The sequence below is a fragment of the Neofelis nebulosa genome, chromosome 12, assembly GCF_028018385.1.
Source record: "Neofelis nebulosa isolate mNeoNeb1 chromosome 12, mNeoNeb1.pri, whole genome shotgun sequence".
In the NCBI taxonomy this organism is placed as follows: domain Eukaryota; kingdom Metazoa; phylum Chordata; class Mammalia; order Carnivora; family Felidae; genus Neofelis; species Neofelis nebulosa.
Window position 1 is genome coordinate 68508035 of NC_080793.1, and position 20608 is coordinate 68528642.

At 41.9% G+C, this 20608-nt stretch overlaps 1 long non-coding RNA gene across 1 annotated transcript in view; it reads left to right on the plus strand.

The window, feature by feature from the left end:
• The first annotated feature begins 2286 nt into the window (after positions 1–2286).
• LOC131491990 (uncharacterized) overlaps positions 2287–20608 on the plus strand; it is a 52029-nt gene continuing 33707 nt past the window's right edge. The window contains exons 1-2 of the long non-coding RNA XR_009251762.1: positions 2287–2406; positions 9352–9495. This is a non-coding gene — a long non-coding RNA (uncharacterized LOC131491990). The remainder of the gene's footprint in view (positions 2407–9351; positions 9496–20608) is intronic.

The window sequence follows — 20608 nt, forward strand, 5'->3', positions numbered from 1 at the left end:
ACGCAGGAGTGAGGGCACCTCGAGAGAGACAGGAAGGGAGGGCACTCCAACATAAGGGCGCACTATTCAGGTCCCTCAGTTCTCCTGGGACCTCTGGGAAGCTGAATGCAAGAAGCAGACGCCAGAGGCTGCAGGCGCAGGTGTGTGTGAAAGCTGGGAGGACCCGGATGCAGGTAGGTACTGTGGGCTCTCCTTGTAAGCCCTTAAAAAGAGTTCTACTTGGGGTGCCCGGGTGGCTTGGCCCGTTAAGCCACCACCTTCGTCTCAGGTCGTGATCTCACAGTTCGTGAGATGGAGCCCCCCCACACCGGGCGCTGTGCTGACAGTAGGGAGGGAGTCTGCTTGGGATTCTCTCTCCCCACCGCTCTCCGCCCCTCCCCTGCTCGTGCTCGCTTTCTTTCTCAAAATAAATCAACCTAAAAAAAATCTTTAAAGAAATAAAATGAAAATAAGAAGAGCTCTAGTTGCACACCCAGGTTCATAGCAGGACTGTTACAATAGCCAAGAGTAGAAGCAAGCCCTCTTAAACACAGAGAAAAAGCTGGTGGTTGCCAGAGGGGAAAAAGCGGTAGAGGGATGGGTGAAGTACGTGAAGGGGATCCGGAGGTACAAACTTCCAGCTGTAAACTAATAAGTCATGGACATGAAAAGTACAAGGTAGGGAATATGGTGAGTAACGCTGTAATAACGTTGTACTGTGACTACCCTTGCTGTTCTGAGCATTGCACAACGTGGAGAATTAGCGAATCACTGGTGCACACCTGAAACCAATATAACCAATTGTAGGTGAATTAGTCTTCAATTAAAAAGACACTAAGGGGTGCCTGGCTGCCTCAGTCCGTAGAGCATGCATTCGTGGTCTGGAGGTTGTGAGTTCAAGCCCCACGTTGGGCACAGAGCTCACTTAAAAAAATAAAATTTAAAAATAATAAAAAAAACACTGAAAATTATGAATTTAGAATATCACATCATTGCTTATTCGTTTTATTTCCTATTACCCACAGAAAAGTCCCAGAATAGGCCAACTATAATTTCTGCAGTTTTCGTGTCATTTCTTTTTCTTCTTCTTCTTCTTTTTTTTTAATGTTTATTTTCATTTTTGAGAGAGAGAGAGAGACAGAGCACAAGCTGGGGAGGGGCAGAGAGAGGGAGATACAGAATCTGAAGCAGGCTCCAGGCTCTGAGCTGTCAGCACAGAGCCCGACGCAGGGCTCGAACCCACGAACCATGAGATCATGACCTGAGCTGAAGTCCGAAGCTCAACCGACTGAGTCACCCAGGCGCCCCTCGTGTAATTTCTTTAATCCCCTCTCCTTCAAGGTTCACTGTAGACCTTGCCAGACGCATGTGCGATGCACAAGTGTGGAAGAATAACGCCAACAGGGACCAGGGAGTGGAGAGCCAGGGACCCCTGCTTCTCTCCTCTCTGGCCGGGCTGTCCCCAACAGCCGTCCTGTGTGTGCCTCTCAGGAGCCAGTCCTGTAAGAAGGAGCCACCAGTCACGGTGAATTCCCTGAGCGGTTCTCCCTCCAGTCCTGCTGCCTCGCTCCACTGTTGTCTCCAGGGATAAATCTGGGGTATGTAAACCTTTGCCTCAGGCTCCACTTTCTGGGAAATCCAAGCTATCACTTTAGTCAAAGACGATGTGATTTCTAAAAAGTGGTTCCATTTTACACTGCCATTTACCCAGGAGCCCAAGTGTGACCAAACCATATCTCTGCCAATCAGATAAATGGAAATAATCCCATTAATTTAATCTGCATTTCTTTTGTGGTGAAAGAAATTGAATACATTTTCATATATGTTTGTTGGCTACGTTTATATCTTATCTTTTCTGAGGTTTTTGATGTGTTGTGGCCTGGGAGCCAATGGTCAAGAAAGCATTCTTAAGATGTTTTCAGTGGGGGCGCCTGGGTGGCTCAGTAGGTTGAGAGACTGACTTCGGCTCAGGTCACGATCTCATGGTTTGTGAGTTCGAGCCCCGTGTCGGGCTCTGTGCTGGCAGCTCAGAGCCTGGAGCCTGCTTCTGATTCTGCTCCTCCCTCACTCATGCTCTGTCTCTCTCTGTCTCAGAAATAAACATTGAAAAAGAAAAAATTTAAAAAAAAGTGCAAGTCTTGTAAAAAAAAAAAAAAGATGTTTTCGGTGCAAAAACGTGTTTTTATTAACGCTCATGGGCAGGAAGAGCTTCACTGGGATTGTGAGGAGCGGTTGATTGTATATTTTTAAGTTGGGGATGTAGAGATAAAGGAGGTTTCCGGAAGAATTTTGATATGTTAAAGAAGACTTACAGGATCCTGGAGGTCTGGCTCTTGTCAAGCTAAGGTTGCCTTGAAGGCAGTTGTGAGCTCCCTGAGAACTGTCATACTCAGCCTGTCTCAAATACTGGTCCGTGGGCGGCAAGTTGTAAGGAAATTTAACTTCTCTACATTTCTTTCGCCTTTCTTCTCCTTATCATTTTGCCCATTTTCCCTTGGGAGTATTTGTCTTTTCTCACCGATTTACGAACACTCTTTGTACTAAGGACATTAGGCTGTTGACAGTCATATGTGTTGCAAATATATTTTCTCAGCTTGCATTTTTTCCTCAGCCATGCAGAGAATTTCAATTTTCACTTATTTAAACCTATCAATTGGCTTATTTATTTGCCTCGTCCAACATTATAAATGTATTTTTCTGGGGCACCTGGCTGCCTCAGTTGCTATACTGTACGACACTTGATCTGGGGGTTGTGAGGTCAAGCCCCACATTGGGCATAGAGATTACCTAAAAATAAAATCTTTTTTATTTTTTGTTTTTTAGAGAGAGAGAGAGAGCACAGGTGGGGGAGGGGGCAGAGGGAGAGAGAGACAGAGAGAGGAAGAGAAACTTAAGCAGACTTGACCTTCAGCACAGAGCCCAACAAGGGACTCAATCCCACGACCCTGGGATCATGACCTGAGCCGAAATCAAGAGTTGGACGCTCAACCTACTGAGCTACACAGGTACCCCTAAAAATAACACCTTTTTAATAATAATAATAAATAGATAAATGTATTTTTTATGTTTACTTTTATTCCTTTTTTTGGTTTTAGTTTTTACCCTTGAATCATTGCTATATCTAGGTATTATTTTGCCATGAGGCATTCTATAATTTCATCTAATAAGAGGCCTAGAGTCCAAAATGTACTAAAGAAAAATCTGCCTCAAGAAAACAAACACATAGTTCTGGGTATAAGTGGATTTCTGGCCTATAGTAGCAGCAAAATTTTAAAAATCGGGGATCCTTTATGCAGAAATTAATTCTGAGGTAACATCTTTTTTAAAAAGTAAAAAGCTACATGCACAAACACTTTTATATGCATTTTATTTATAATATAAAAAGTTATACCATGTATAATAATTGTGTTATTTTAATTTGAAATGTTTTCTTTAAAATTATAATTGTCAAAACTATATAAAAACATGAAAATACATATATATTATTGTAAGGAAATACAATATCATATTTATGCAATGATTACAATATATAAAAAGTAACATGGAAAAATGAAAATTTTTTTCCATGAGAGTCTGAGTTTTTCTGATGGGGAAAAAATCTGAAGTAACCACAATGAGATCTTGGCCTAGGGAGAAAATGACAAAGATAGGTTATTTAAGGCAAACAAAGGCATGTTGATTTTTAAGAAAAACAGAGGAAAAATACAAAATATATTTCAAATCTTATAAATGTGAAAATATATTTCAAATGAAGTTGTTGCTTTTAATATTCAATGTGAAAAAAGAATGGCCCATAGCAATGGAGGAAGACTGTTGTGGGGTTTATGTTGTCCTTAACTGGGAACTTGGTAACCAAGGCTCTTGATGGCATTGAAAGATCATAGCTCTCTTTCTGCCCTGTGCAAGCCAACACATTCCCTTACAATTTCCAAAAGAAACTAAGCGAATGTTGGTTTGGTTTTTAATAGACTCTATTTTTTAAAGCAGTTTTACGTTTACAGAAAAATGGAGTGGAAAGTCCAGAGAGTTCCCATAATCTCCCCCTCCCCCAGTCATCTATAATTAGCATCTTGTAGAGTGTGGTACTGGATAGGGAAAGAGTTAACATTAGTCAGGAAGAGATAAGGGACCTTCAGGGAGGCCAGCTACAGCTGCAGGGGGGAGGCTGCAGCTGCAGGGGGGAGGCTGAGAAAGCTACAGCAGCAGCAGAGTTTAGGGAAAAAGAGGATGAGAGAAACGTGTTCCAGACCTGCCCGAGCTAGGTGCCATGCATGAAGTCTCACAAACTTTCTGATAAGGTTCCAATAAGAAGTCGGGGACAGAAATCCTCAGCGGTTACCCATTCGGGACTCCTCTCACTCTTGAGAACTTTATATTCTCCCTCAATAAACTCCATCTTTGCTCACTCTCTGCTGTTGGCGAGATTCATTCTTCCACTCCATGAGACAAGGGCCACCCTCCTGTACCAGTACATTTGTTACAACTGATGGTCATTATTAACTGAAATCCATAGTTTAGATTTTGGTTCACTGTTGCTGTTGTATATTCTGTGGGTTTTATGTAATGACATCTATCCACCATTAAAGTATCATACAGAAAGTTTTCACTGCCTTAAAAACCCTCCCTTCCTCCCTCCACCTTCCTGGCAACCACTGATCCTTTACTGTCTCTGCCGTTTCTTCTTTTCCAGAATGTCCTATGGTTAGAATCCTACAGTATGTGGCCTTTTAAATTTTTTTTAATTTATTTTTTTTTAATTTTTTTAAAGTTTATTTATTTATTTTGAGAAAGAGAGTGAGCAAGAGAGAGAGAGAGAGAGAGCACAAGTCGGGGAGGGGCAGAGAAAAGGAGAGACAGAATACCAAGCAGGCTCGATGCCATCAGCACAGAGCCAGATGTGAGGCTCGAACTGTGAATCTCGAACTGTGAAATTGAGAGTCTGACGCTTAACTGACTGGGCCACCCAGGTGCCCCGTGGCCTTTTCTGACTGGCTTCTTTCACTTAGCAATATGCATCTAAGTTTCCTCCAAGTCATTTCATGGATGGATAGCTTCTTTCTTTCTTTCTTTCTTTCTTTCTTTCTTTCTTTCTTTCTTTCTTTCTTTCTTTCTTTCTTCTTCTTCTTCTTCTTCTTCTTCTTCTTCTTCTTCTTCTTCTTCTTCTTTTCTTTCTTTCTTCCTTCCTTTTTTTCTTTCTTTCTTTCTTTCTCTCTTTCTATTTTATTTTATTTTATTTTATTTTATTTTATTTTATTTTAGAGAGAGAAAGTGTGCCCGAGAGGGGGAAAGGGGCAGACTGAAAGGGAGAAGAGCTCAAGCAGTTTCCATGCTCAGCAAGGAGCTTGACATAGGGCTCGATCCCATGCCCCTGGGATCGTGACCTGAGCCGAAATCCAGAGTTGGATGCTCAACCGACTGAGCTACCCAGGCGTCTCTATAGCTCATTTCTTTTTGAAAAATATTTTATTCCATATATCTAGCTGTACCACAGCTTATTTATCCGTTCACCCTAGGGAAGGAAGGTTTAGGTTTTTAATTACAAGTTCTGTTTTAATCAGCTTTAAGTGGCTAATGATAAACTTCCTGATATGCTCATTCATTGAAAATCTGGGCTGAGAGTAAAGGCAAGCAGCATCAAAATGGATGAAAGCAGCCTACTAACCCTGAAATTCATATTTTGGCTTTAAAAAAAAAAAAGAAACTTCTCATTCCCTTATTCATGCTTTATTATACTTTGAAAATAAGGGGCACCTGGATTAAGCATCCAACTCTTGGTTCTGGCTTGGGTCATGATCTCACAGTTTGTGGGTTCAAGCTCTGTGTTGGGCTTTGTGCTGGCGGCAAAGAGCTTGTTTGGGATTATCTCCCTGTGTCTGCTCCCCTCCCTGCTCACGAGAGTTCTCCCCTCTCTTTCTCTCTCTTAAAATAAATAAATAAGCATTAGAAAGAAAGAAAGAAAGAAAGAAAGAAAGAAAGAAAGAAAGAAAGAAAGAAAGAAAGAAAGAAAATGATCAAATACTGAAAAACGTTGATTATATTTCCTGTGTGAAGATGTGCTGAGTCCATTTTAATACCTACAATTCAAGTAATACATTATGAACAAACTAGAAAATGCAGGTTGGCAAAAATGAGAAAATGCCAATGACTCTAATTTCCATTCCTTACCCAGAGATAATCACCATTTGTATATCTGTGTATCATTGGCATGATCTTTCAGATTTTCCTATGCACTTGTAGACATTTATGCATGACATCAAACTTATTTAAGTGGGTATATTGGCTCTCATTATTCACAGGAGTCATGTTCTTTAAAGTCACCGCAAACCCCGAGTTAGAGAATATTTAACCATTGCTCCTAGAGAAAATACAGGGTTAGGTTCCTATGACCCTTTGATTGCAACATTTTCATCAGCTGATCAATACGTAATCTTATTTTATATAGATTTCTGTTTAAAGACCACTTAGTATATGTTGTCGATTCACTAACAACTCATGGCCGACTGCACCAGAGCTCTCCCTGAATGAAGCTTATCTAACACATGTATTTTCTCCATAAGACACATCACAGTCCTCTCACACCTAGGAGCTCTGGTCTACTTCAGTACTACACGCAGGGGCCATTTAAACCAGCAAAGAACACAAAAAATGTGAAAAACATAGCACCAAATAGACAGCAAAATGGACTTGTCAACAGCCTGAGCTGAAAAAAGAAGGCAGAGTATTGACTGTCTTAGCTCAACTGGGAAGATGTGCATCGAGCAACTCCTACTTTTGGCCTCTCTGGGCACGTCTGCAAATGACCATGAAAACACCATGAGGATTGATTTAGGGATTACAAATAAATTTTAGCAAGTAGGCAGATCCACAAACATGGAATCTACAAATAAGACAGTTGACTGTATATGTGCCGAGTCAATCATGTCATTCTATAGCTGGAACTTTCTTCTTAATATATGATTAACAGTCTTCCACATCATCTCCTGTACTTCTACAGGATCATCTGTAATGGGTTAGTGGGTATTTTATTGCATGAATACAAGAACATTGATTTAGAAAATCTGTTCGTTTCCTGTGGTTGTTCTAACAGATTACCACAAACTTGGTAGCTGAAAACAACTGAAATTTATTGTCTCATAGTTCTGGGGGCAGAAGTCCAAAATCAGCATCACTAGACTGAAACCAAGGTGTTGTCAGGGCCATTCTCCCTCCTGCCGTTCTAGGAGAGAATCCACTCCTTGTTTCTTCCAGCTTCTGGGGGCTGCGGGCATTCCTTGGCTTGTGGCCACATCATCCCAATCTTGAAAGCTGGGATCTTCAGATCTTTCCCTGCTACTTCTTGACATGCCCTTCTTCTCTGTGTGTCAAATCTCCTTCTTACCTTCCTCTAAGAGGGATACCAGTGATTGCCTCTAGGACCCACTCTGATAACTAAGACCTGAGCAGAGGAAAACTCAGGCACAGAGATAGTGTGCAAATCACATTTGCCTGCATCAGACCTAACGACAGCTTTTAGCAAGAAGGGCGCTCTGGGTGAGGGTGGCTTCTGGCATCTCCTTTTGGGAGATAAGCTCAAGGTGGCGGTTGCAAGGGTCAAAGGTCCGATCTCATGACAGCCAGATCACAACCTGAGCTGATATTAAGAGTCAGATGCTCAGCCAGCTGAGCCACCCAGGTGCCCCAAAAGGAGCATCCTTATCTCCAAGGATGAGGGAGGAGGAGAGGCATCTGAACAAACATTTTTCCAAAGAAGACATATGAATGGCCACGAGACCTGTAAAAAGATGCTCAACATCACTCATCATCAGGGAAAATGCAAATCAAAACCACAATGAGATATCACCCCATACGGGTCAGAATAGCTAGTATTAACGAGATAAGAAATAACAAGTGTTGGCAGGATGTGGAGAAAAGAGGACCCTCGTGCACTGTTGGTAGGAATGTAAATTGATGCGATCGTTCCGGAAAGCAGTATGGAGCTTCCTCAAAAACTTAAAACCAGAAATACTATATGATCCAGTAATTCCACTACTGGGTAATTATCTGAAGAAAAGGAAAATGCTAATTTGAAAAGACATCTGCACCCTTATGTTTACTCCAGCATTATTTATACACCCAAGCTATGGAAGCAGCCCAAGTGTCCCATGAAGATGTGGTACACATACGCAATGGAATATGACTTCGCCATAGAAAAGAATGAAATCTTGTCATCCGCAACAACCTAGAGAGTGTTATGCTAAGTGAACTAAGTCAGAGAAAGACGAATACCATATGATTTTACCTCTATGTGGGATCTAAAAAACAAAACAAATCAATAAACAAAACCAGACTCATAAATACAGAGAACAGAGGGAAGGTGGGCGGGACGATGGGCAAAATGGATTCAGAGGTAGAAGTGCCTAGTTCTGAAATAAGTAAGTCACAGAGATGAAATTGCAGCCCAGGGAGTATAATCAATAATCTTGCAATAACATTGGATGGTGATAGATGGGAACTACGGCTATAGAGGTGAGTGTTGCCTAACGTATGGAATTGTTGAATTACCAGGTTGTACATGTGGAACTAATATAACAGTATAATATAGCTCAATAATAAATTTTTAAAGATTTCCCTAATGGGGCGCCTGGGTGGCTCAAGTCAGTTAAGTGTCCGACTTTGGCTCAGGTCGTGATCTCACAGTTCATGAGTTCGAGACCCGCATCGGGCTCTGTGCTGACAGCTCAGAGCTTGGAACCTGCTTCAGATGTCTCCCTCTCCCACCCCTGCTCATGGTCTGTCTCTGTCTCTCTCAAAACTAAATAAACATTAAAAAAAATTTTTTTTAATTTACCTCATTTCTTTTTTTTTTTTTCCATAAAACCCTGAGTCAACCCTCTGTAATTAAGACACTAGATGGGTTTCTAACTAAATCTGTATACCCCCAATTATAATTCTTTGATCCCAAGTAAACACCTTGCCTCTTAAACAGGTTTCTTGTATGTATGTATGTATGTACATATGTATGTATATATTTTAAGATTTTCTTTCTGTGCAATCTCTACACCCAGCATGAAGGTTGAACCCTGAGATCAAGAGTCACATGTTCTACCAACGGAGCCAGCCAGGCACCCCAGGTTTCTTGTTTTGGGAATGACAATATTCATAGTAATATTAGATGAATACATAGTATATATGTCAATGTCCTGTATTGTTATATACATCTCATGTATGTTGTGTGTATCCACGTACATGTCACCTTCTAGTTACTTCATCAGTTCATGAAAGAATAACCTTTTAGTACCAAAATAGTACGAGGAAAATTATCTCAGAAAAAGCAAGTGTCCATTTGGTAACCATGAAAACTCAATACATGCTTTTATTTTTCCCATTGTGCAGCTGACAGGTAACTGATCTGTGGATGGGCTCAGAACCAGCACTGTTCTGTGGGAATCTCTGCCCTTCATTATGGAAAACATAGGATCCGATTTCACCATAGGTGTTGGCCACACAACAGGTAACAGAAAATAGATCACCAGAAAGGTCTGTATAATATAAAACCTTTTTTGGGCAAGTGGTGGAGAGAGAAATCTTCCTGCAGGTAACTCATTCATTCATCCATTTACTGAACAGTCATGAATGGAATATCTACGAGGGTCAGGAGCCATGCTCCTCGGTGCGGTCACAGGGAAGAAAAAGGGATATTTTTTGTCCTCAAGGAGCTCACATTCTCATGACTTACAATACAGTATGATGCATATGTGTACAGGTTTTAATATTGGATTTCACAGGGGCTGACCCAGCTTGGGGGATAGGAAGCTCTAATAGGAGGTGACACCTGAACTCTAAAGGTAGGTGGGCATGGTTGGGGGGGGGTGCCTGAGCAGCTCAGTCGGTCAAACCTCCGACTTTGGCTCAGGTTATGATCTCACAGTTCGTGAGTTCAAGCCCCAAATTGGGCTTTCTGCTGTCAGCATTGAGTCCACTTCAGATCCTCTGTCCCCAGTCTCTCTCTGACCCTCCCCAGCTCATGTTCTCTGTCTCTCTCAAAAATAAATAAATGTTAAATAAATAAGTAAATAAATGTAGGTAGGCAACATAGAGGTGATGGTGAGAAGCAGAGGAGCTATTGGGAGAGGTGCAGGCAGCCTGAAGGAACCAACACATGTCTCACAGGCAGGAATACTGAACCTACTGAGAATTCATAAAAACACTCTGACGGCTACACATGTTCATATTAGTGCGATTTTGAACAATTTGTTCATCACATAAAAGAAAAATGAAAGGGAGCTATGGGTTTTTTCCTAGCTGCTCTACATTCATATTTTTTTATTAAATTGCAAATGTCTAAGTAAAATAAGCTTTCTAAAAACTAGGCATTGTCTCCCACGATCAAGGCATCATGTGCAAAATGATTTGTCTTCAGCACAAAACCAATTTTCTCCCCAACACAAGACTTGCTAAACCAAATGAGCTCACACAGAAGGGTCTCAAGGAAGTGGGGAATATTTTCAGTGTTTGTTTCACAGATGGTGAAAACCACACATGTTAAATCCGTTTTTACAGAATCCTGTCCTGAGTCACGTAGTACATCTTCAAGTAAAGGTTTCTTCCTGAAGAAATCACGTGCAACAAAATTACATATTCATATTCAAGTGAGCCTTGCTGCACAGCAGGAAATTAGACAAACATTCATCTAAATAATTCATGGTTAGGACCTCCTACCAAAGACAGAAGACATCAGGATTTCAAGACAAACCTGAGCAGGAATCTGTAGCACCAATTTGTTTTTTACCCAGTAAATGCAGGGAAGTCCTTAAGTGAGCATTTGTTTTTTTGAAAGCTGTTAATTTTCAGGAAAGCTTGGAGAATATCCATTTGGACTCAGTCACATCTCTCCTGTGTGAATATGTTTACCATATTCACAAGTGCATTCCATGTCTGGGAAGATGCATGCCCTTGACTGCTTTTTTTTTTTTTTTTTTTTTTTTACCACACCAAAGCCTGACCTATAGCCTTGACCTCCCCAGGGGTAACATGAGGCCAGGTAATCTAGAATCAAGGCAGAAATAATGTGTTAATCAGGAATTGTTTGGGGACAAGTAGCAGAAACCCATTTGAACTAGCTCGGATACAGAGAGGATTTATGGAAAGAATTCACCATGCCGTCTCTCGGACATCTGAGGGGACAGACCAGAAAGGCTGGCCGCCCAGGAACAGGCGGCTATTCACATGGACCACATGTCGGTTTACTTCTTTCACCCAGGATCTGCTGCATTCTCCTGATGACTCTTTTTTTTTTCCAGTTTCTTTGCTTATTTTGAGGGGGGGGGGGGGCGGGGCGGGAAGGGCAGAATGAGAATCCCAAACAAGCTTCATACTGTCAGTGCCCTGACAAGGGGCTCGAACCCACAAACTGTGAGATCATGGCCTGAGCCAAAGTAGCACGCTTAATTGACTGAGCCACCCTAGACGCCCCTCTCCTTCTGACTTTTAAAAATAGCAGCTTTATTATACTTACTTCACATACTGTAGAATTCATTTAGAAGATACAATACCTTGGTTTATAGTATGTTCACAAAATTATGCAGCTACTCTCTGGTTTTAGAAGGCCTTATCACTCCAAAAATTACCCCTATCTGTTAGCGATGATTCCTCATCACCCCTCCTCCCCTAGCCCCTGACAACCGTGAATCTACTTTCTGAATGCCTCTGGATTTGCCTATTCTGGATGCTTCGTGTATTCTGCATACTTAGTGTATTCTGGATACACCATGTGTTTTTTTATGACTGGTGTATTTCACTTAGCATGTTTTCTTTATTTTTTTAAAAGATTTTATTTATTTTTTTTAATGTTTATTTATTATTGAGAGACAGAGAGACACAGAGCATGAGCAGGGGAGGGGTAGAGAGAGGGAGAGACACAGAATCTGAAGTAGGCTCCAGGCTCCGAGCTGTCAGCACAGAGCCTGATGCGGGGCTCAAACTCACAAACTGTGAGATCATGACCTGAGCCGAAGTCGGACGCTTAATCGACTGAGCCACCCAGGTGCCCCATATATTTTTAAAAGATTTTATTTTTTTTAAGTCATTTCTATGACCGATGTGGGGCTCAAACTCACAACCCCGAGACCAATAGTCGCATGCTCCACGAACTGAGCCAGCCAGACGCCCCTCATTTAGCATGTTTTCAAGGTTAATTCATGTTGTAGCAGGTATCAGTACTTTGTTTCTTTTTGTGGCTGAATAATATTCCATTGTATGGATATGCCATATTTTTTTTATCCATTCATCAGTGATGGGCATTTGAGTTGTTTCCACTTTCACCTATTATAGAGAAGACTGCTATGAACATTTATGTACAGGTTTCTGTGTAAATATGGCTTAATTTCTCTTGCATGTATACCCAGGAATGGAATTGCTAGATCATATGGTAACTCTATGTTTCACTTTTTGAGAAACTTCTAGACTGTTTTCCACAGGTGGCTGGGCCATGTGACCCTCCCACCAACAGTTTATGAGAGTTTTTATCTCTCTCTATTCTTGTCAACCCTTTGTTATTGTCTGTCCTTTTTATTTTAGCCATCCCATTGTGGTTTTGATTTGCATTTCCCTAGAGATTAGAGATTTTGATCATCTTTTCATGTGCTTATTAGTTATTTGTACATGTTTCTTGGAGAGCTATCTACTCAGGTCTTTTGTCCATTGTAATTGTGTAATTTGACTTTTGATTATTGAGTTGTAAAATTCCTTTATATATCCTAGAGACAAGTCCTTTATCATATGTATGATTTCTAAATATTTCTCCTATTCCATAGTTTGTGTTTATTTTCTTGATGATATCCTCTGAAGCACAAAATGATTTTTCAAATTTTTAGGAAATCAAATCTATTTTTTCATGTATCACGTGTACTTTCAGTTTCATATCTAAGAAACCATTGCGCATTCCCAGGTCATGAAGATTCATTCCTCTTTTCTTCTGTCTCGCAGTTTTAGCTCTTTCGTGTAATGTGTAATTCTATGATCCATTATGAGTTAATGTTTGTATATGCTGTAAGGTAGGAGTCTGACTTCATTCTTTCACATGTGGAGATCCAGTTGTCTCAGTACCGTTTGTTGAAAAAAACTATTTTTCCCATCGAATTGTCTTGACGCTCTTGTAGAAAATACACAGTAAGGGGCGCCTGGGTGGCTTGGTCGGTTAAGTGTCCGACTTCGGCTCAGGTCATGATCTCGCCGTCCGTGAGTTCGAGTCCCGCGTCGGGCTCTGTGCTGACAGCTCAGAGCCTGGAGCCTGTTTCAGATTCTGTGTCTCCCTCTCTCTCTGCCCCTCCCCTGTTCTGTCTCTCTCTGTCTCAAAAATAAATAAACGTTAAAAAAAAAAAAAATTAAAAAAAAAAAGAAAATACACAGTAAGCTTCTACTTTTTTTCTTTTAAGATGAGCTCTCTCTATCTCTCTGCCCCTTTATGATTTCAGCCCATGTTGCAAACCATGGGACCACCTTGGCCCTGAATCTGCCTGACCTTTCAGGCAGGGGGTCCATTATTCTCTAATTCCCTGTTTCTCTTCAATTCTAGAAAGAGAGAATCTGAATGACGTGGCCCATTCTACAAGTTGGCTTCTGTTTTGATCAGATGTCTGCTATTGTCCAGTCAGCTCTGCCTAGGGTGAGGGCTGGGGCCTGTAGCCCACATCTAGGGTGACCGACTCATCCTGGTTTGCCTAGAACTTTCCTGGTTTCAGCACTGAAAGTCTCACATCCCCCAAACCTTCTCAGTCCTGGGCAAACCACAATGGTTTTGGCCTCCCCCTCAGCAACACTGTGTGTATGTAGGGTTGGGTGGGTCATTTATAAAAGGGACGGCGTGCACATTCAGCACAATGTTGTCACTCTCAGAGCAAATCAAATTTGTAAGTTCATTACAAAAAAAAGTGCAGTCCTAGAAGTATTATCGATGCTTGTTGGTCAATGTGTGCTCAGGGCCATGATGTGAGACGATTTTTAGACACGGCCCTTGGGAAGACCCAACAAACAAAACAGAAAGAAAAGCTGTGTACACGAGATCTGAATCTAGGGATTAAAATCTGGTGGCCCACAGGCCAAACTCAGTCTTCCTTAGTCTGACTCAGTCTTACTCAGCCAACAAGGTGGTTTTATAAAATTTGCGTTTGAATGCCTCTCAGGCTCCCTGGCTCCTTCCTCCTTGTTAACCTCCACGCAAACATCCCCAGCCTGATCCTGGTGTTTGAGTTTGTAACCACCCCCACCCCCCACCCCCGACCTAAAGAGGACCATTTATCCTATTCCTTGTCTGGTGGTGAGAGACAGAAAAGGGTAAGTGTTCGGGGATTGAGAAATACTGCTGCCGGCTGCAAAAATGATCACTTGGGCATTGAAAACATTGGGTTCATTTAAGTGCATAACACGATTGATGAGCTAATAACACTTCTTGAAGGTCACTGACACTGAAAGGGGAATCCCCAGGAAAGGTTCGAATTGGCACAGGGGACACAACTAGAAAAGTCACAAATCTGTGAAGATTTGGGTGTCCTCGCAAGCAAACCCTGAGGTGAGGACCTGAGTGGGGGCAGTTCAACGGGAGGTGATCCCAGACAACCCTGTAGGGAGTGGGAAGCTGACTGGCCAGAAAGCCAATAAAAGGCATGTCAGTGGGGAATCAGGGAGAGCGAGTAGACCAGAGCCCCAGGGCTGTCCCTCAGGAGGAGTGAGGGGAACTGGCTGGGGTATTTTGCCAGCAAAGTCTGTCAGCCATTGCTTGGGGGCTGCTCCCTGCCCCAAAGAAAGCCCTGAAAGATGAAGCCGCTGGCGGTTGAAATTCAGGCCACATCTGCCCGCCTGGTGCTCGCTGAGGGCAGGGGACCAACACCCCCCACGGCGTGTCCAACACCCCCCCCCCCCGCCACTCTGCTGTCCAACACCCCCCCCGCCACTCTGCTGTCCAACACCCCCCCCCCCCCCCCCCCCCGCCACTCTGCTGTCACTGTAGTACCCACATCTGACGGGAACACCGCATGTCTGTCCTGAAACGCAGGTGGTTTGGAATATTCGATTTTGTCAGTCAGCATTCTTGGCTGCGGGCGCCAGAGTCACACTAGCTGAGAGAAGCAGAAAAGAAACCTATTACTCAGTGTGCTATGGCTCCCGGCATCTCTGGGAGGGCCACGGGGTGGGCCACCACACAGGATCTCCCAGTGAAGACTCCGCTGTCCCGCTGCCAGCCAGGGACTGCACCGCACAGAGCTGTCGCGGGGGAATGTCCCTTGCCTGCGTCCTGGGTGGGAATCCGTGAGGACCACCCAAAGGAGAACAGGCAGAGGCCATTTTTGCAGATTGAGCTGTAGCAAGGGAGTCTGCCACCATCGCTTGCATTTGGCGGAGGCTCCAGGGCAGGCAGGGGAGTGGGGCCGCTGGAGGGTGGGGAACAGGGACAGCTTCGGGTGCAGGGCATCCCATACACCTGGGCACGTGGATTTCTCGGGTTGGTCTCGAGTCGGAAGCGGAGGTAAAAATCAGGGAAGCGGGCGGTTATTGATCGCGTCCTGACTGTTTGGGGCTGAGTCGCTGCAGTTTGACTTCCTGGGCTCATGGCTGCAGAGGTGTGGATCCGAGTTCTGTTTTCACATGCGGTCTGACCATTGTCCAATCGTGTCTTCAGTCTGTCACCCACCAAATCACATGCCTCTGCTGCAGCCGTCTCCAGTCAGAATACACCTGGCACCTGCTTCCTCGCCCCGCCCCTTGCTTTGAATGAACCCCCTGCTGTTGAAAGTAGAGCCCAGATCAGAGGCCTGAGCTGCAGGGGGGTCGCCTAGCTCTTGGGGGGTGGGGTACCTGTGGGAGACCTTCATCCACAAGAGGAAGGGGTTCAAAGATGCTGGACAGCCACACAGTATGACCGCTGTCCACCGCATAAGTGCAGCCAGTGACCAAAGATCTGCAAAACTTTGGAGTTTGGATCCAGAATGTTACATGAATCAATAGACAAAAAGAGAAATGATTTCTGGGTGCATATTCCTCCAGGGGATGAAACTTAAGCCTATTCTTCCAGAGAAAGTGCAGAAAAATTTTAAAAAACACAAGGAAATCCTCATGCTTTCTCTACCAAAAAATAACTATGGTTACCATTTAGACACAGTGTATTTCTTTGGTCCTTTTAAATTTTTTTTTTAATGTTTATTTTTGAGAGACAGAGCACGAGCAGGGGAGGGGCAGAGAGAGAGAGAGAGAGAGAGAGAGACAGAATCTGAAGCAGGCTCCAGGCTCGGAGCTGTCAGCACAGAGCCTGACGTGGGGTTCAAACTCAGGAGCGGTGAGATCATGACCTGAGCCAAAGTCGGACACTCAACCAACAGCCACCCAGGCGCCTCTGGTCCTTTTAAAAAAAGTATTGAGATCACACTGTGTACACAATTTCATATTCTGCTTTTTGGTTTAACTCTGGATTACAAACATTTTACTACTTCCCCAAAACTCTTTGTAACAACATTTTATGACTTCATAGTATTCCACCGTGTGGCTGCATATGCATAATTTATGTAACTATTCCCAGAATGGGTTATTCAGATTGTCTCTCATTTTCATTGTTATTATGAGCATAAATCCTTGTCTTTGTTTCAAAGTGGGATAGTTTTAGAAGGGAATTTCTAAGCATAGAGTATGAATGCATTTGCCTTAGTTGACCCTTGGTCTACAGGATTATTTACAAAGACAGGAGGGAGAAATACCTTTAACAATCTTTGTATTATCTCCTCTTATTTTATTTTATTTTATTCATTTCATTTCATTTCATTTCATTTCATTATTTTATTTTATTATTTTTTGAGAGAGAGAGAGAGGCAGAGCCCTATGCAGGACTTGATCTCACAAACCATGAGATCACGACCTGAGCCGAAATCAAGAGTTGGGCGCTTAACTGCTTAACCGACTGAACCATCCAGGCGACCCTCCTCTCTATTTCTGTATGAACGACTTTCACCAGGAGAGAGGGACAGGGTAAGTGAGGATAATGTAAAGAAATAAACATTCAGGAAGGAGAGGCTTTCTGAAAAACTGTCCTGAGATGCCTCCTGGCTTGGATTATATTATGAAATGGTTTATCATCTGCTGAGGCACCCTGCAAGTGTACATGAGAAATTTTTGGCTAGCTTGTGGTTTGTACAGAGAGGAGAGAAACTCATCCTGATTCTGAATGAATAATGGGAACATTTTATGGTAAATGTAGTGGCAGGCAATACGTGATACTCTATTTTTTAAATTTATTTATTTATTTTGAGAGAGAGAGAGAGTATAAGCCTGAGTAGGGAAGGGGCAGAGAGAGAGAGAGAGAGAGAGAGAGAGAATCCCAAGCACTCAACCACCAAGGTACCCCGATACTCTAATTTTTAATTGGGGTGAAAAAATTGATGGGTTACTATCTTTTAAAAATGCACATCCTAGGGTGCCTGACTGGCTCAGTTGGTGGAACGTGCAACTCTTGATCTGTAGGTTGTAGGTTTGAGCCCCATGTTGGATGTAGAGATTACTTAATAAAAAATACATACAGATGTTCAACGTCGCTCCTTATCAGGGAAATACAAATCAAAACCACACTCAGATATCACCTCACGCCACTCAGAGTGGCCAAAATGAACAAATCAGGAGACTATAGATGCTGGAGAGGATGTGGAGAGACGGGAACCCTCTTGCACTGTTGGTGGGAATGCAAATTGGTGCAGCCGCTCTGGAAAGCAGTGTGGAGGTTCCTCAGAAAATTAAAAATAGACCTACCCTATGACCCAGCAATAGCACTGCTAGGAATTTATCCAAGGGATACAGGAGTACTGATGCATAGGGGCACTTGTACCCCAATGTTTATAGCAGCACTCTCCACAATAGCCAAATTATGGAAAGAGCCTAAATGTCCATCAACTGATGAATGGATAAAGAAATTGTGGTTTATATACACAATGGAGTACTACGTGGCAATGAGAAAGAATGAAATATGGCCTTTTGTAGCAACGTGGATGGAACTGGAGAGTGTGATGCTAAGTGAAATAAGCCATACAGAGAAAGACAGATACCATATGGTTTCACTCTTATGTGGATCCTGAGAGACTTAACAGAAACCCATGGGGGAGGGGAAGGAAAAAAAAAAAAAAGAGGTTAGAGTGGGAGAGAGCCAAAGCATAAGAGACTGTTAAAAACTGAGAACAAACTGAGGGTTGATGGGGGGTGGGAGGGAGGGGAGGGTGGGTGATGGGTATTGAGGAGGGCACCTTTTGGGATGAGCACTGGGTGTTGTATGGAAACCAATTTGACAATAAATTTCATATAATAAAAAAAATAAATAAAAATAAATAAAAAACAAAAAAAAAACAAAAAAAAAATAAATAAAAAAAATAAAAAATGCATACCCCAGAGAGAGAGGGGCAGAGCCCTATGAAGGACTTGATCTTACAAACCATGAGATCACGACTTTGGCTCAGGTCATACTCTCGTGGTTTGTGGGTTCGAGCCCTGCATCGGGCTCTGTTGCTGACAGCTCAGAGCCTGGAGCCTGCTTTGGATTCTGTGTCTCCTTCTCCCACTGCCCCTCTTCCCCGCTCATGTTCTGTCTCCATCTCTCTCTCAAAAATAAATAAACATTAAAAAAAATGCATGTCCTAAATATCAACACATAGGGCCAAGCTTCACAAACATTAGTGGCCCATCAAAGTCACATGAAGGGCTTGTGGAAGCACAGGATTCTGATTTGCTCATGCAGTTGGTCCTGGGGACCACACTGTGAGGCTTTATTAAACCCCATTTTTCAAACAGATTCTTTCCTTTTTTTTTTTTTTTTTTTTTTTTTTGGTGTTGAGTTGTATAAGCTCTTTATGTATTTTAGGTATTAATTCCTTATTGGATATATTATTTGCAAATATCTTCTTCCATTCTGCAGGTTGACATTCTGGAGGTGTTGTTGATGGTTTCCTTCACTGTGCAAAAGCTTGGTATTTTGGTATAGTTCCAATAGTTTATTTCTGCTTTTGTTTTCATTGCCTGGGAGACAATTTAGAAAAAAATTGATATGGCCAATGTCAAAGAAATTATTGCCTATGTTTTATTTTAGGAGTTGGTTTCAGGTCTCACATATAGGTCTTTAATCCATTTTGAGTTTATTTTTGTGTATGGTGTAAGAAGGTAATCCAATTTCATTCTTTGGCATGTAGCTGTCCAGTTTTCCTTCATTTATTGAAAACACTGTCTTTTCCCCATTATGCAATTCTTGCTTCCTTTGCTATAGATTAATTGACCATATAGGTGTGACTTTATTCCTGGCCTCTCTATCCTGCTCTATGGATGGATGTGTCTATTTTTGTACCAGTACCACACTGTTTTCATTACCATAGCTTTGTAGCACATCTTGAAATCTGGGATTCTGATAACACCAACTTCGTTCTTTCTCAAAATTGCTTTGACTATTCTAGGTCTTTTTTAGTTCCATACAATTTTAGGATTTTTTTGTTTCAGTTCTGTGAAAATGCATTGTATTTTGATAGGGATTGTATTAAATCTGTAGATCACTTTGGAGAGTAGGGACATTTTAACAATATTAATTCTTTCAACCCCTGAGGATGGTAACCTTTCCATTTATTTGTGACATCTTCGATCTGTTCCATCAGAGTAAAGGTCTTTCACCTCCTCGGTTGAATTTTTTCCTAGGTATATTATTCTTTTTGGTATAGTTGTTTATGAGATTGTTTTATTAAATTCTTTTTCTGCTACTTTGTTCTTAGAGTATAGAAACACAGCAAATTTCTGTGTCCTGTAAATTTACTGAATTCAGTTATTAGTTATAATAGCTTTTAAGCGGATTCCCTAGGGTCTTCTGTATATAGTATCGTGTCATCTGCAAACAGTGACAATTTTACTTCTTCCTTACCAATTTGGATATTTTATTTATTTTTCTTGCCCAAATGTTGCAGCTAGATTTCCAGTACTATGTCTAATAAAATTGGTGAGAGTGGACATCTTTGTCTTTTTCCTGATCTTAGAGGAATTATCTCAGTTTTACACCAATGAGTATGATGTTAACATGGGCTTTTCATATATGGCTTTTATCATGTTGACGTATGTTCTCTCTAAACCCACTTTGTTGAGACTTTTTATAATGAACAGGTGTTGCATTTTGTCAAATGTTTTTTTCTGCATCTACTGGGATGATAATACTGTTTTTGTCCTTCCTGTAGTTAATGTGATGACTGATTGATCATTAATTGATTTCAAGTGTTGAATCTTCCTAGCATCCCTGGAATAAATCCTAGTTGATCGTGTCGAATGGTCCTTTTAATGTATTGCTAAATGTGGTTTGCTAGTATTTTGCTGAGGAATTTTGCATCTGTGCTCATCAGGGATATTGGCCTGTAGCTTTCCCTTTTTGTAGTATCTTTGGTTTTGGTATCAGGGTAATACTGACCTTGTAGAATGAATCTGGAAGTTTTCCTTCCTCTTCTATTTTTTAGAACAGTTTGGTAAGAATAGGAATTAACTCTCTAATCTTATCTTGGGCTTTTGTTTGTTGGGAGTTCTTTTGATTATTGATGCAATTTCATTACTTGTCATAGGTCTGTTCAGATTTTCCATTACTTCCTGATTCAGTTTTGGAAGGTTG